At 41.7% G+C, this 18039-nt stretch overlaps 1 pseudogene; it reads left to right on the top strand.

The window, feature by feature from the left end:
- The first annotated feature begins 222 nt into the window (after window positions 1–222).
- On the top strand, window positions 223–13910 carry LOC124966059 (tigger transposable element-derived protein 1-like; annotated as a pseudogene).
- The last annotated feature ends 4129 nt before the right edge of the window (window positions 13911–18039 follow it).

The raw sequence follows: 18039 nt of genomic DNA, 5'->3' as shown, positions 1-18039 counted from the left end.
GGTGTTTGGCCAGAGGGCTTGATGATATATAAGAAGATATGTGTTATAGAAAAAGCAAAGCAAAGCATAAATAAAAGGGGGAAGTATTAGAGGTACTGTGGGGACAATTTTCAGTCTTAAATTTTATTGGGAAGTTTTTAAAAAATGATGTGAAGGTGATGGGGGAGAAGAAAGAGAATCCCAGGCAGAGGTATCAGCCAGAGGGGAGCCCTCAGGGGAGGCATGATGTTCTGGGAACAGGAGGTCAGTGTGGCTGGAGCCTTCCTGCAGGTAGGTTGGGGGGTGCTATTCAACATGAGCAGGGAGGTGACAGGCCAGGTCACCAGATCACAGGGCCTGGTGAGGAGTTGGGCTTTCATGCAGAGGTGAAGGCAGAGCCATTGGACAGTACTGAGCAGAGTACTGTCCAATGACCTGATTGACATTTTTAACAGGCTTGCTTTGCCTACTAAATTGAGATAAGATATAGGGGGGTCCAAAGGACTAGTTGCAAGGTCATTTCACAGACCTCTCCATTTCTGTCCATCCCTCCCATCACATTTCCTAGCAGCCTGAGAATGAAATACAACCCCTTTAACACAATGTAGAAGGCCCTGCCTCACCCCAACTTCCTGCCCCTCTTCATTCTTTCTTACCTCTATCTCAGGCACATTTTTGGGTCCAGTGCCACAGAATTTTTTTGTTTCATAAATCTCCTGTTGAGATGGCACATCCTTCTGGAACTCCAGAAACATCATCTCTCTGATGTGGGGCCACCCCAAAAGTCCCTTGATGTCCAATTGCTCACTGTTGTATGTGGTTACTTATTGTCCCCACTTCTCCAACCCAACACTCATAAGTGTGCGTGCACACACAATCACATTGTAGCTCTCTGTGGCAGGAAACATGCCTACTTTGTTGAGTGATGTAACTGTGCGTCAAGCACCGTGCCTGGGGTGTAGCAGATGTTCCCTAATTATTTTAAACAAATGAGTGCATACAAGGCACTGGGCAAGCCCTTCCTACACAACTTCTAAATTCCATAAAATCCTGGAAGAGTCATAAGTGATTCTCATTTGTCAGGGGAGGTCATGTCCAGAGTCATAGTCATTAACCTCTCTGAGCTTCAGTTTCCTTGTTTGCAAAGTTGGGATAATTACAGCCTTTAAAGGGTGGCTGGAGGAAGGCACCCAGTTGTGCTGGACATATTGCTATTCACTTCCCTGTTGTCCCTCTGTCCACCTCATGGCCCTAGCCCAAGGAGGGCAATACAGAACTCTGGGGACTCAGAGTCAACTGGGGGACTTCTCCCTGTTCTGAGAGGAGGCTAGTGGCCAGGCTAACGTGGCTGAGCAATGGAGGTTCTGAGATATCCTGGGAAAGAAACTGGAAGAAGCAGCAAGAGGCCTTGACCTTGGCAGAGAGTGAGTCAAGACACCCATGAGGCCTGGTGAAGATACAGTCACATTGTGGGTTGCCACTGTGTTTGGAGCACAGCTTCCAGCCTGAGGTCCACAGGGTGGGTGGGCCTCTGCTGCACTGCACTGCTGGACGCATGAGCTCCTGTGCTGTCCTGAGCCCCAGTGAGGCGTGTTAGGCATGCTGCAGAATTTAGTCCAGCTGGTCCTTGGTCTTGCTTGTGCACTGTGGTGTGAGCTCCTGAGGCTCTGTCTGTGCAAGTTGGGGTCCCAGAGCATCAGTGGTACCTTCTGCCTGTGTGTTTCTCTATGTCCTTCATTCACATTAATAAACCCTTCCCTGCACTGTTCTGGTCTAATGGAAAAATCCATCTTATATATTTAGAGGACTTTGGTGTTTAAAATTCTGCTCATTATTTAGGCCTGGCTCAAATCTGACCTCTCCATGGAGCCTCTTTTTGATTTCTCCTTTTCCATCCAGGGAATTAATTTCTTCATTTTCTATATGCCCTTGGCCTCTCGTTTGTACTCTTCAGCACTTAGACTCCTTGAGCAGGTAGAATTCATAGGTAAAGTGTTCTGGGTGTAAGGCAATAAGGAATACAAGGGACTAGGGCAAACTGGAGGGCACCGTCCCCACCCAGAAGCAGTCATCAGTCCCCTTTCAGTTCTAAACCACTGTGCCATGTGGAAATATGGGCTCAGTACTGCTATGCCTGGTATGTTTAGGAGAGGGCAGAAATGTGGCTCTGAATGAGAAATCTTTTGTCTTTTCAATATTGTCAAAGGAAAAAAAAGACCATATGGACCAAATAAACTATGCCTGGGACCAAACCTGTTTGTGACTTTCTTCTCATATTATCTCATCTAGATGGTGGGCTCCTTGAGGTGGGAGAAACAGGTATAGCAGAAGTTGCCAATTGTGACTTCTTCCTCTTTGGAAAGTATGGCGGGTGAGACCGGGGCCCAGGGTGACACCACATGCATCCAAAGATGGCGACTGGCAGAGAGCCAAAGGGTGTGCTGAATGCGCCTTGAGAAAAACAGGAAGATTTACCATTGGCTGTATGATAATTAGTTCAGCCGCCTAGCGCGTGGACAGATATATCTTACATGTATGCTTGAGCTCGTGATCGCTTGACCTTTAATAGGATTGGATGGACATATCTGGTTACAATTGCTTATGTGTGAGACTGCTTATATATTGAAGGTGTTATCTGAATAAAGCGAAAGCTGCTTCATGAACCTCTGAAGAGTACGTGTCGTTTGTCCCGCTGGTCGGAGGCAAGCGACAGGAAAGGTTCTATTACCCAGGAGCACCTGAAGAGTCATGTCACCCTCAGGATGACAGGGTCCTCCTGTAAGGAAGTCAGGTTCTGGAAGGGGCTAGTATGGGGCTTGTGGAAGATGTGGAGCTCCTTTAGAGCCCAATGCCCTCATGAATTCTCCACTTCTCAGCCATTTCTTAACCCAGGGCCTGGCATACCACCGGTACCTAATATATGTTTGTGGGGTAGATGCACATTCTCTGAGCAAGTTCATTTCTTCTAGAGCAGCAAGGAGATGAGCCATTTTGACCCTCTGATTAAGAGTCCTGGAGAACTGGGCTAAGATTTTAGATTTTGCATTTTGGGATATAAACTTGGGCAAGTTATTGAACCTCTTTAACCCTGTCTTTCCACCTGTAGAATAGGAAGAATAAATAGGTATGTATAATTATTTTGTGACAATAGCAATAATACAGGTAAAGTCTTAGCACAGAGAAGATTATTAATAACAACTATTAGGATGGGGATTGTGTGAGGACATTATATGCCCCTGGCCACAGTGGTTGGTTCATGGGTAAGCATGAGACCCGAGCAGGACCAGCCAGGTCCATGGTTGCCTTTTGCCAGGACTTCTGCTGGCAATATTGACCAAAAAAAGAAAAAAAAAAAAAAAAAAACAACTCTTTCCCCTGGCAAGATGTAGACATGGAACTAGAGTTAGTGGGAATCCATGATTGCAGCAGGAAGAATAGCCCATCTGGGAGAGAAGTGGGCGTGGAAGAAAGCAGAGCCTAAACAGGGACACTGATGATTGGCAACATCTTTTGACATTTGAATCCAGCTGTGCCTGAAGCTGAATTATCCATAAACTTCTCAGTCATGAGGACCTGTTCATCTCCTTTTTTTTTTCGGGGTGGGTACTGGGTATTGAGCTCAGGGGCACTCAACCACTGAGTCACATCCCCAGGCCTATTTTGTATTTTATTTAGAGACAGGGTCTCACTGAGTTGCTCAGGGCCTTGCTAAGTTGTTGAGCCTGGCTTTGATCCTCCTTCCTCAGCCTCTGGAGCTGCTGGGATTACAGACATGGGCCACCACACCCAGCTCCTTTCTTGATTGTGTCAATTTGTTGAGTTTCTTTCACTTGTACCCAAGACCCCCAATATAAACCTCTCAAAATTCAGAAAGGGCACTCGAAGAGGACAATGAGCTATTTTTAATGTCTGTTCTTGTTGGGAATTTGGACAAATGATCGTTGTGTCAATCAGAGATGTACATTCATACAGCTGATAGTTTATGGATGGAACCCAGTGGTTTGCAAAGGAGTCTAATTCAGCTCATGTGGAGGGTCCAGCTTTTGCAGTCAGAACAAGGAAGCAGAGGCCAGGGAAAGGGTGAGCTTGTGTAAGCATGGGGCCAAGTTGTTTTCATAGATTTCTGACTCGAAGACCTTAAGAAGCAGGAGGGTCTCTGTTTTACAAGATTCATATCAAAATCAGAAGTGACAAAGGAGCTGAATGATTCAACAACAAGGTTTGGCAGCCAACTGCTGCCCCTGGCATCTTGTATCACCCTGAAAGACCTAATTCGAAGTAGACTGGTGTCCTTGTCTGTCTTCAACTGCTCTGAGTCCTGATCAACATGCAGGGTTTCATAAGCCATGGCCCAAAATCAGTCACGAGGGCACCATAGCCATAACCCTTGCCCCGAGCACCCTGGTGATATCTGACAGCATCTCATAGGCATTTCTGAACCAATTTTACACATTTCTACCCTCCAGCCTTCTCCATGCACCACCCTGGGCTCTGTCAAAGGGAGTTAACATAAAAATAAACCTTGTTTTACCAAATCATTCACGCACAGCCGATGCAGTGTGCCGCAGCCACAGAACTGGATTGGGTGGGGTGGGGTCTGTGCAGGGAGAAGGGAAGGAGTACATGCTAAACCTCTCCCTCTCCAAGAGAGCTTGGCAGGAAGCCTGTGTCTCAGGCTTATTTTGACAGTTCCAGGCCAGGAGTCATAGGACTAGAGCTGTAGAAAACCCAAGAAACACATTTTTGTTATCCCATCAAAATGTTCCCAGGGAGTCAGGTTTTGGGGGCATGTTGTCATTATTGACATCAAAGGAGGAAAAAAAAATGAATGGTCTGGCTCATGTTCTGGAGCTTTCTTCATGGGAAGGAAAACAACATTTACTAAGCACCAGTAGCAGCAGCAGCAAATATTTACTGAACATTTATATGTGCCAGGCACATACTCAGGGATCCCTTTCCTTGTCCTCTAGGACAGGCAACTCTATCTCCATTTTAAGGACGAGGCAATGGAGGCTCAGAGGGGCCAGGTGATGTGCCCAAGTTTGCACAGTAATAAATGGTGGTGGGGTGTTGAACGGGTTTACCTGAGCCAGGGCACAACTTCTTTCCCCCAAAGTAGGATGCTCTGACTGTAAGGAGTGTGCAGGGCTGTCATATAGTCCCGGGCTGTGCTGGGCAACTCACATTCATGATCCTATTTAATCTTCACAGCAACTCTGGGGCACAGGGATTATTCACTCTGCTTTACAGATGAGGAAACTGAGGCCCAGGGAAGTTTAGTGTAATGCCAAGGCCACGTCATATAAGCAGCTGGGCCAGGATGCTCAGCTGAGTTTCCTGGCTCCAAATCCAATGATTTCCCCATTGATTTCTGGTAACACAGAAGATAGAAAGGACCCCTATTCAGTCAAAGCTGAATTCAATATATGGATGAGCATAAATTCTATATATTTTCCTCTCCTTTCTGTTTTTGATCCTGTTTTTTTTTTTTTTTTCTTCCAATACAGAAAAGTATATCAGGTTCTCTTCTGAGGTCATGGTGTGCTCAGAAGGGCCCTTTCTCTGTTGTGCTTTGCTTGTAAGCAAGAGTAGAGGATTTGGACTAGATTGCATAAAAAGAGGCTCATTGAAAAGATATATGCTTTGTTGTTGCTATTCATTGAGCAACTGTTTATTGAGTATCTAATATATGCCGTGCACTATCCCAGGTGCTGGATACCTCAGAGTACAAAAGAAAGATCCTTGCATTTGCAAAACTCAGTTTCTTGTTGAGGAAGAGGAAAGAAAAGTGTTGGCGGATGAATAAGCAACAAACAATAGAGAAAAACTAAATAAGTTATGGGGTCTGTGAGTTATGTGAAGTACACGGGAAAAAATAGAAGTGAGCGAGGCAAAGGTGTGAGGGATGTCAAGGTGGTCAGGACAGGCCACACTGAGAAGGGCAGGCAAGGTTGATGAGTGGTTAGCCATGTTGGTATCTGAGGATGAACCTTCCATTCCGAGTTCTTAAGGCAGACACAGGCTGGGAAGGTTGTGAAGGAGCAGATAAGGTGATAGGGAAAGTGGCAACACAGCAGATCAGAGAAGTAAAGGAGGCCTGAAGTCATGGGGTCTCTTGTGGGCTGTGACTGGGACTTTGGATTTTACTGTGAATTAATTGGGAAACCTAGAGGGTCTGAACCGAGAAGTGGCAGGTTCATTTTGGAGAATGCACTCTGGCTGCTGGGAGAGTGGCTGGGAGAAGAGATGAGAGAAGCCAGAGGCCAATTTTGAGGCTGTTGCAGTAAATCCTGCAAAAGATGTTGGCAGCCAGGAGAGGGTGAGAGGTCAGATGCTGAATATAGTTTGAGAGGAGAGCCTGCAGAAATCCCAGACAGGTTGCATGTGGAATGTGAGAGAAAGACAAGAGTCAGAGGTGACTATCAAGGTTTTTGGCCCAAGTAACTGGAAGAATGCAGCTGCCATCTGCCGAGATGGGGAAGCCTGTGACTAGAGCAAGTTGGGGGGATCAGGCGTTGGGTTAGGAGTTTGGGGTATCTATAGATATTTAAGTAGAGGTGCCAAGTAGGAAGCAGGACATAGGAGTTGAGTTTGAGAAAGAAGACTGGGTAGGAGATAGAATTTGTTCACAACATCCAACATCATTCTGGGGGAAAATCACCCCAAAACAATCCAAGGATTTAGGAAAAGTCAGGAACTCAGTAGCAAGAACATTGCTCATGTTCTGAGCATGTTCTGAGAACGTTTGGAGCAAAGTAAGTGGAGATGAGACAGGGCACAACAAAGAACAGGGACGTCCACTGCTGGGCCATGCCCTGTTCACCTCTGACATTTCTTTGCAAGTCTTCCTGCTGTTGTCAAATAAGAGTAAATGATGCTCCCAACAGCCTGCTTTCCCATCTTCTCAAAAAATAAAAAATAAAGAACAAAACAATTCAAAAATCCCCTCCATGTCTGGGTGAAGAGGGATGACAGGTTTGGGCTGTCTTATTAAATACACTTATCTTCTAAAAGAAAAGTGTATTTGTTTAATCAAAGTCAGGGCAGATGTGATTTGCAACACCCCATAGTCACTTTTCCTCCTGCTTCCTCTGCCTCACTCTCACCCTGAGTCCTGGAGGGAAGTGATGTGCTACCAGCAGGGGCAACCAAAGTGAGAAGGGGCTGTTCCAACCCTCACCTGTCCCCGACAACTCCACCCCTTGTCTCTAGACTCCAGGTACTTTGGAAATGTAAAGGAATGGGTAAACCAAAATAAAAATACAAGAAAACTACAGTTATCTTATTTCTACTCAGATGGAAAGAAGGGATTTAAATCACAGAATAATCAAATTACTGCTTTTCTCATCTTAGGACTTTGTGCTAAAGATTGTCCAGTTTTGAATGGGCAGATTCCATTTCTCAAGGGTTTTTGAAATATTATAGATTTTTTATTCCTTTTCTTTATTTTGAGTCCTGGCAATGGAACCCAGGGCCTCATGCATGCCAGGCAAGTGCTCTACTACTGAGCTACCTTCCCAGCCCTAGATTTTCATTCTTGAAAGAAGTTCACTGGATTAGACAAAGGGGAATGAAAGGAAGGGAGCAGGAGAGGACTAGGAAAGACCATAGAATGAATTGGGCTTAACTTTCCTTGTTTATATGTGAATGCCTGACCAGTGTAACCTATATCATGTACAACCACAAGAATGGGAAGATATACTCCTTGTATGTATATGTCAAAATACATTCTACTGTCAAATAAAAAAATAAAAAATAGCCATTGAGTTTGTGATCCTTTTTCTTCCATTTCTTCCCACAAATATCTGAGGAAATACACTGTAACCTGATGTTATGGGCTATTTACTCCCAAATTCATATGCTGAAGTCTTATCTCCTAGTACCTCAAATGCTACTGTATTTGGAAATAGGACCATTTTGGGAGGGTGGTGTAGTAGTGCTAGGGATTGAACCCAGGGCTTCCTGTATGCTTGGCAGGTGTCTTCCATTGAGCTATATCCCTAGCCTCCTGGAGATAGAGTCTTTAATGAGACAAATTAGAATGAGGTCATTAGAGTGGATTCTAATCCAAGATAACTAGAGTCTGTATAAGAAAAGGAAATTTGGACACAGATATGTATGAGGGAAGAAGATGTGGAAATCCAGGAAGAAGACAGTCATCTACAAGCCAAGGAGAAAGTTCTCAGAAGAAACCTACCCTCTGCCTACACCTTGATCTCAGACTTCTGGCATCCAGAATGGTGAAGCTATGAATTTTTATTGGTTAAGCCACAAAAATCTGTGGATCTTTGCTTTGGTAGCCCTGAAAAACTAATATACCTGATTTAAGAGTTAGTGATGTTTTTGACCACACTTGAAAGTTGAACTATTTTGCCTAAATGAAGGATGCCCTTCATATTCAATAGTGTTGAAAAGGAGAGAAAGGAAGGGCATTGGATTATTGGCAAATATTTGTGAACTTCACATTTAGAATGTGTTTTCAAGATAATTTTACCTTAATAGCCTAACTGAGGAAAATATTTATAGATATTCCCCAAGTGGGCAAACCTGTGGGACAGCTTTGGCAGTGTTTGGACATCTCTGCAGCTACTTGGTAATGTTTCAGTTTCTTCCAACAATCACCTCATCCAGTTTTCTTTAAAAAAGGAAAGATTTGCCAAGGGAAAAAAAATCTTTCTTCTGGAACTAAATAATTTAGTGTTTGGGAAGCTGGCCAATTAGATGTGGCTCCAAGAATATATTTAACCTTGAAAATGCTTTCATTTTGAACAGAAATGCAGCCCTAGGGCAAGAAGGTAGCTTATTGCCCATGGAAGTGCTATGCTGGTCTCCACTCTGTTCATTCATTCAACAAATATCTAGGGAGCTCTTATCAGGTACCAGGCATGGTATTAGGTGCGTAGTATTCAATGCTAGCTGACACGAAGTTTAGTGGGAAAAGGCAGAAGACTGAATAGAAGCTAGGTGGACAGTTAAAATCGGGCATGATAGATACTACAACAGAGGGTCACAGGGTCTGGAAGACTAAGGGCAAACTGGAAAAAGTGACTTGTCAATTGACTCAAAGGATTTGGAAGAGTTAACAGGTTAAGGGGAAATGGGAAGTGGCAGCAGACAGGGATGTGAGAACAAGCAGTCTCAGAGGACTCAACATGTGGCAGTTTGCCTGACCATGTCATTGCTCAGTAAGTCCTACCCCATTCTGGGCGCCCATAGGTGAGAATCTCTTTGCGTTGAAGGTCAAGTCTGAATTTCCATCAAGAAGTCTAAAGTATTTAAGGGAGTGGCTGAGGCACCTTCTTTCCTGTCTTCTAATTTTTAAAGTCTTCCTTCCCTCCAGTCATTGTTTAGACCTAAGGTAGCCTACTGTTTTCACCGTACTATGTTGAGTATAAAAGGTTTAAGTCACCATCCAAGCAATACCAATAACTGAGTCTATCTCAGAAAGAAATACTTTTTGAAGACGAATTTGAGCTTCATTTCATTGTCTTCTATTCATCCTTCACTTTGTAAGATTCTTAAATAAGGATTTTCCTTGCCAGGGAACAGCCTGTTGTTAAGAATTCTCAGTTTTCCTCCTTCTATGCCGGAGGCAGCTTCCTATGAAAGTGTGTGCACAAAGGAAAATGGACATTTTTTCTGCCTAACTTAGAGGCTGTGGATCTTATTCCTAGCATTCAAAAAGAACCATCGCAGCAGGGTTCCCGAGAGCCAGCCTGTGAATCTCCAAAAGCATCCAAGGGTTGAGGCACCGTGTGTTAATATTAATAGGCTGCAGTTGGCTCTCTAGAGGAATTTTCAAAGGGTTCATTTTCCTGCCTCCTTTCTCCTCCCTAGTGCTCATTGATTTTATTTATTTATTATTTTAAGTTTGGATTGCTTAAGTCAAATATAGAAAAAGCAAATCTGTTTCTGGGAGGACGGTTCACATTTCTCAAATCTTTTAAGTCCTCCTGGGTGGGTGTTGCCAACAGGGCAAATTTCAGCATTTTTTTTTTCTCTGCTAATTTCTGAGGGAAGAGTATGGGTGTGAAAGGGCTTATAGAGCCAATGGGAAAGATAAGTGACCTCCACTCCTGATGCTTAGATTCAATGTAGAAGTCATTTCAGAAACATGAGAGTATCTGTTATTGAGTCCCTAATATTTTTGAAAATGCTTTACTTGAATTCTTTGCATTCTGGTTCTTCTAAATTATTTAAGACCAGAGCATAACTGATACAATATGGGCAAATAAATCAGTGGTACAAAGAATTTATAGAGAAACGTTAGAATGTATTTGGGAAAAGTTGAAAGATTTATGAAAGACAAGGTTCTTGAGGGATGTGTAAATTGCATAAGATTGTCTATACTACTTGGAAGATAAGCTCAGAAACTCAATATTTATTCAGCAAGTTTATCAAGCACCTACTTTGTACAATAGTATGCAGATGGTTTGATCACCTAGAAAAATCTAAGTGACTAAACCAAGTAACTATAAATTCTACTATGAGAGTATCATATCAGAATGTATCAAATACAAAAGTGACAAATAAAATTGTTAGTTACTGTGTCATTAATAACCACTTAGAAAACATCAAGGGAAAAGATCCCATTCACAATAGCAAAAATAACTTACTAATTTAATAAGATGCAAAAGACTCGTGTAAAAGCACCACTAAAATTACTGATGGACATAAAAGGAGATCCACATAAATGGAGATACATACTATGTTCTTAGGGAATTTAATATTAATCTTTCTCAATTAAACTATAAACTCCCAATTATAAAAATCTCAATTAAAATCACAATGGAAAACTTAAAGTGTTTTCTTTATTTTCTAGATGGAAGAGAAAAATGTTTAAAAAATGGTTCATCATCTAAGATGGCCAAATTGATATTACAAATGAACAACAATAAAAGCTCAAGACAAAAACCAATGAAAGATGGTCAAAGTTGTATTTGGAGGAAAATTTTGGTGTTTTAGATGCATTCACAGGAAACAGAAAAGTTTTGAATGTTAATGAATTCATTGTTGGGGGTTGAATGTTCTTGCCGAAACTCACTTCAAGATTAATCCCCAGGGTGGTGTTGGGAGGTGGGGCCTTTGGAAGGTGTTTAGATCTTAAGGGCTGAACCCTCATGAAAGGATTAATGCTGCTCTCAAGGGAGTGAACTAGTTCTTGTAGGAGGGGACTTGTTCTTTCAAAAGTGGATTTTTATACAAGCGAATTCAGCTTCCTTGGCTTTGTCTTGCTCATGTTCTCTCTTTCATTCTCTTTCACCATGTGATGTTCTCTGCCATGTTATGAAACTGCGTGAGGCCCTTAGCAGATGCTCTTGGACTAAGAGCCTCCAGGACTGTGAGCTAAATAAACCTTTAATCTTTTTACATAACCCAGACTGCAGTATTGAATTACAGCAACAGAAGATGAACTAAGAAACTCATCTCTAAAATAGGAAACTGGAAAGGGTAGCAAGACAGAACAAAGAAAGTAAAAAGTCTACGTAGAGCTAGTGAAAATTAATACCTGTTAATGAAATAGAGAACAAATTAATCAAAATGAACTGGACTAGAGTTTAGAAAAGCACCTGAGAAGACTAATAGTTATGAAAGAAATTTAAAAAGCAATCAAAGATGTAATCCCAAAAATATACTAGGTTCAGTTAATTTAGTGAGTTCTAAACCACTAAGTAATGGAAAACTTCCATGTTATGTACACATATGGATATTCATAAACATCTACATATGTTTATTCCACATACATACACACCTTCAGGATTATAGAAAATGATATAAAGCTGTCGTATGAACTTATCAAAATATTACAAAAAAATCAGTCATGTAATATTCCCTAATATAGGCATACTTTATTTCATTGTGCTTTGTTTTATTATAGTTTGCAGGTATTGTACCCTTTTACAAATTAAGGTTGGTGACAACCCTGTGTTGAACAGTCCATCAGTGCTTTTTTTCTACCAGCATGTGCATTCTTTATGTCACATTTTTCCACGGTCACATTTTAGTAATTCTTATTCTCTCTCAGTGATCTTTGATGTTCTATTACAATTGTTTGGTGAACTTAGTTGATAAATGTTGTGTGTGTCCTGACTGGCCATTTCTCATCTTTCTCCCCCTCTTGGGGCTTCACTCTTCCCAGAGGAGTAATAATATTGAAATTAGGCCAATAAGTAACCTGACAATAGCTTCCAAGTGTTCAAGTGAAAGGAAGAGTCACACATCTCTAATTTCAAATAAAAAAATTAGAAATAACTGAACTTACTGAGGAAAGCAGGCCAAAAGCCAAGACAGGGTGAAGGCGAGACCCCTGTACCAAACAAGTAGCCAAGTTGTGAATACAAAGGGAAGAGTTCTCCAAGGAGCCACAGGAATGATCAGGAAGCGAAACAGCCTTATTGCTGATAGGAAGAAAGCTCTGCAGACAAGACCAAACCAGCCTCAATGTTCCCTTAAATCAAAGCCTAATCCAGATCAAGGCCCTAAAGCTCTTCCAGTCTGTGAAGGATGAGAGAGGTGATGAAGTTGCAGAAAAAAAGTTTGAACCTAATAGCTGTTGGTTCATGAGCTTTAAGGAAAGAAGGCACCTCCAAAACATAAAAGTGCAAGATGAAGCGGCAAGTGCTGGTGTGGAAGCTGCAGTAAGTTATCCAGAAGATCCAGCCGAGGTAACTAATGAAGGCGGCTACACTAAACAACAGATTTTAAGTGTAGAGGGAGCACCCTTGTATTAAAAGAAGATGCCATTTGGGACTTTCACAGGCAGGGCTTCAAAGCTTCAAAGGACTGCCTGACTCTTGTTAGGGGTTAACACAGTTAGTGTTTTTAGTTAAAGTCAATGCTCATTTACCATTTCAAGAATCCTAGGGCCTTGAAAAACTATACAAAACATAATCTGTCTCTGCTCTGTAAGTGCAACAACAAAGCCTGGATGATAGCACATCTATTTACAGCATGGTTTGCTGAATATTTTAAGCCCAACTGTTGAGACCTACTGCTCAGGAAAAAAAAAATTCTGTTTGAAATATTACTGTTCATTGATGCACCTGGTCACCTGAGAGGACTGATGGAGATGTACAACAAGATTAATGTTGTTTTCATGCCTGCTAACACAGCACCCATTCTGCAGCCTATGGATCAAGGAGTCATTCTGACTTCGAAGTTTTATTATTTAAGAAATATATTCTGTAAGACTGTGTGTAGCTTGCAATAGATAGTGACTCCATTGATGAATCTGGGCAACGTAAAGTTCAAATGTTCTGGAAAGTGTTCACCATTCTGGATGCCACTAAGGGACATTCTTGATTCACAGGAGGAGGTCAAAACTTCCACATTAATGGGCGTTTGGAAGAAGTTGACTCCAACTTTCATAGATGACTTCTTGAGGGTTCAAGACTTTAGTAGAAAAAAATAACTGTAGAAATGGTGGATAATAAGAGAATTAGAGATAGAAGTGGGCCTGAAGATAGGACTGAATTGCTGCAATCCCATGACAAAGCTTTAACAGAATAGGAATTGCTTCTTATGGATGAGCAAAGAAAGTGGATGGAAACTACTCCTGACAAAGGTGCTGTGAACATAGTTGAAATGACAAGAAAGGATTTAGAATATTACCTAAACTTAGTTGATAAAGCAGCAGAGTTCGAAAGGGTTGACTCCAATTTTGAAAGAATGCCTGTAGGTAAAATGCTATCTAATAGCATAAAATGCTCCAGAGCAATCTTTCATGAAAGGCAGAGTCAACTGATGCAGCAAACTTCATTGTTGTCTTATTTTAAGAAATTGCCACAGCACACCAACCTTCAGCAACCACCACCCTGCTCAGTCAGCAACCATGAACAGTGAGGCAAAGACCCTCCACCAGCAGAAAGATTGACTTGCCGAGAACTCAGATGATTATTAGTAATTTAAGCAATGAAGTATTTCTAAATTAAGATGTATACATTGTTGTTTAGATATAATGCTATCGCACATGTAATAGATTATAGTCTAATGTAAAGATAATTTTACATACATTGGAAAAAAATTCTTGTGACTCATTTTATTGTGATTTTAGCTTCACTTTGGTGGTCTGGAACCAAATCTGCAAAATCTCCATATTACAAAGAAAGAAAGACATAACTAAGATCACTTGTAAACATAGATGCAGAAAGTCTAAGTTGCAAACGTGGACTGAGATAAAAGAACACAAAGATGATAACAGAACCCTTCCCTCCATGAAATAAAGCATTGAGTGAAAGGAATAGTTGTACATCATGACCATATGTGGTTTCTAAATGCCTTGGGATACTAATTTATTAATTGACTAAAAAATAAACACTTATTTCAATCAATTTGGAAAAACACAAATTCATAAAATCAACACTAATTTGTTATTTTAAAAAACGTACCAGTAAGCTAAGAGTAGAAGGGAAATCCCTCAATTTGAGGAAATGCGTATGTCACAAACCAGTAATAAGCATCCTACCTAATGGTGATGTATTAGAAGATTTCCATTAAAATAAAAACAAACAAAAGCTGTCTCCTGACATGGACTATTTGTGATTGAAGGAAGTGTGAAAAGCCATAAGCAAATGTGCAAGATAAGCAGGAGGTCAAGACAGACTATTCTGGATGTGGGGCTAAGCGGAAGAGGAAGGTCAGGCTTCCTGAGCTGGGTACCTGGCAGGGGCTGGGAGTTGTTAGATCAGGCACAGTAAGGCAGGTCTGCAGCCACACAAACACTGGTCATGTTTCAGAGTCCCCCTGAGATGGCAATTACAGAGCAGATCTTGGAGCTTGAGAGAAGAGAGTACGAGACCGGGCACAAGGATGCCGAAGGTGGCTACAGGAGGAGCTGAGCTGGCCCAGAGAAACAAATGAACCAGGGTCTGCAGTCATGCTCCAGCTAGAGTGAATGATGTGTGTGTCCCACCCCTACGGTCACCTCCCTCATCTCTGTGCATTTACTTCTTCCACTGGGAACCCCCATCCCCTGTCCTGGCCTCATCATCCCATTCTCTTTTGGTGAACCCTACTTGTCCTTCATGACTCAGCTTAGTTATCAACGTCCTTCTCTGAGCAACTGCAGAAGGATAGGTCCCACCTCTTCACTTCCCACTGCCCTATGGGCAATCCCACCCATAAAGTCAGGTTTCTGCTACAACACTGTACAGCAAACAAGGGCCAGTTCTCTGTGTCTCACAACTAGGAGTCTCTGTTTCCTCACTCACATGTAGGTGCATCAGCCGGAACAGCTCTGCTGCAGGCTGCAGTTGACAAGGTTTGTTTCTCATGTATCTCATTCTTTTAAAAATTTTTTTTAAATTTTAAATTGTTCTATTTAGTTATACATGATAGCAGAATGCATTTTGATTCATTGTACATGAAACATCTCATATATCTCATTCTAAGACATGTTCTTATTGCAGGTGCCAGAAGTGTGAGAGGCCCAGCCAAACTTTGAGCACATTGACAGCTTCCGCTCTGTCATGTCTGCTCACACTCTAAGGGTAAAGCACATGGCCAAGGCCAAATTCAGAGGGGTGGGGACAATGAATGCTCCAGTAAAGCAGAGGGCAAGGACTAGAATTCCACTGCAGGAAGAAAGTAAGGATTCCATCTCAGTATCAAACTTTATGGAATTGGCCTGTTGGTTTGTCTTTCCATTAGATTCTTTGTGCCTTAGGGCAGGACTCTGACCATCTTGCTAAGTATTGTTTCCCCAGTTCTGGTCACAGTACCTCCTCAGCTACTGGATGAATGAGCTCCCAGAGTCAAAGTGGAGGGGCGTTTCAGGGATCAATACCTGAGAGACTTCAAGACTGGAAAGTGCTATTTAGACTGAATGACTTCAAGTTCATTGCTGTCTTGGAAAATACCATTTCAGGGAAGCGCTGGGGTGGAGGAGGCAAACATTATCCTGCAGTAGGATGAGCAGTGAGTGGGTAGCAAGTGAAGAGCATGGTTGGACTTTTTTGGTAGGTAATATTCAATGAATGGGTACAGGAGGATTTTAATGGGTGAGCGTAAAACATGTTTATAAGCTGTGAGAAAAATTCTAGTAGAGAGAGAAAGAGACTGAATATGCTTGTAAGAGAGAAGATGATGAGAGGGAGGTACTTTAGGAAGGATAAGAAGTTGAACTTTTATAGGAGTGTGTTTGTATATATGTGTGTGCCTGTGCGTGCACGTGTGTTTATGAACATTTGTTATGTCTGGGCTGTACAGCATCTACCCAGCCATCCTGTATTGGAGGATCTCACAGTGAGTGTGATTTTTTAAGTTTTTTGTTTGTTTTGATACCAGGGGTTGAACCCCAAGGGCACTTAACACCTCAGTCACATCACCAGCCCTTTTTTGTATTTTATTAGAGACAGGGTCTTACTAGGTTGCTTAGGGCCTCACTAAGTTGCTGAGACTGGCTTTGAACTTTCGATCCTCCTGCTTCAACCTCCTGAGTCTCTGGGATTACAGGCACACACCACCATGACAGGCTTCTGAGTGTGATCTTGAGGGAGGCAGAGGAGGTGAGGGGCCATGCTTCCTTCTTCCCTCACCATGGCAGCCACTATACTGGTTTGGGCTCAGTCAATCAGACACTTCCCAGAATTTGAATCTTGAGAGAGGGACACACACAGTCTACTAGGTCTCTCACAGCTGTGGTGGGAGTATCCTGCCTGAAAACGCCTGTTTCCTCTTTTTGATCCTTGAGGCTGCCCTAGTTTCAAATTTAGTTCTGTGAGTCCTAAATCTCTTTCCAGTAAAGCTTTTTCCATGTTTGTATGGTTTATTTTTTATTGATTTTGATGGTTGTTTTGCTTGCTATTTGCTTTTGTTGCTGTTGTTGTCGTTGTTCTGTGGATCTTGGAGTTTAGCTGACAGAATATGGGATCAAGAAGCCAGGAGAGGCTGGTGCTAGACTCCAACTCCTGGTCAACCTTCACTGTGTGGAGCTTAATAGATTAACAGTACCCACAAGAAAAGTTTGGCCAATTTTTTTCCAAACTTCATTCATTCATACACCTTCCCAATATTTGCCATTTCCACACAACAGTACTTTATCTATAACTTCATTGTTATGTCCATAACATAACAGTGCTATTATTGTGCATATTTTCTTGAAATTTTCTAGGTTTTTTTTTTTTGCTTTGCTTAAGTACATCGATTTAAAAATGACTATTTCAAATGCAAAACCAGTGTAGCTTGCTAACTCTAATAACCACAATGAGAGATCATCTCATCCTAGTAAGAATGACTATTATCAAAAGGACTAAAGATAACAAGTGCCGGTGAGAATAAAGAGCAAAGGGAACGCGTGGAATATAAATTTGCACAGCCTTTGGAAAGGAGTTCAACATTTCCTCAAAAAATTAACAATAGAACCGTCACACGATCCAGAAATTCTGCTACTTGGTATATATCCAAAGGAAATGAAATCAGGATGTTGAGGAGACCTCTGCACTGCAAGCGTATTCACAGTAGTCAAGAAATGGAAATAACCTTAGTGTCCGTCAACCGATGAATGGATAAAGAAAATGTGGTCCACATACACAACGGGGTACTGTTCAGTCCAGAGAAGAATTAAATCCTGTCATTTTTAAGGAACTGGGGATCATGGCTAGAACTGGAGATTATTATGTTAAATGAAATAAGACAAGTCCCTCATGATTTCATTCACATGTGAACTTAAAAACGTCCATCCCATAGACTGGAATGGTGGTCCGAAGCTGTGGGGAGCACAGGAAAGGAGCTATGGGGAAGGGTGATCAGGAGCCACTAAGACACAGCTAGGAGGAGCAGCAAGTTTCTGTGGGCTATTATTGTACAGTAGGGTGACCACAGATAACAGTTATGTACTTTATTTTTTGAAAAGCTAGAAGAAAGTATTTTGAAAATTTTCACCATAAAGAAGGATAAATGTGGAGATAGATATGTTAAACCTGATTTAAACATTACCCAATATATACATGTATCAAAAAAATCACATTTTACCCCATTAAAATGTATAATTTTATGTTTTATATATTGATTAAAATAAACTTAAAGAAAATAGATACAATAAAAGAAAAAAATGTTGGATAT

The sequence above is a fragment of the Sciurus carolinensis genome, chromosome 16, assembly GCF_902686445.1.
Source record: "Sciurus carolinensis chromosome 16, mSciCar1.2, whole genome shotgun sequence".
In the NCBI taxonomy this organism is placed as follows: Eukaryota; Metazoa; Chordata; class Mammalia; order Rodentia; family Sciuridae; genus Sciurus; species Sciurus carolinensis.
The sequence above is the reverse complement of the archived record's forward strand: the minus strand, read 5'-3'. Positions and strand labels throughout refer to the sequence as shown.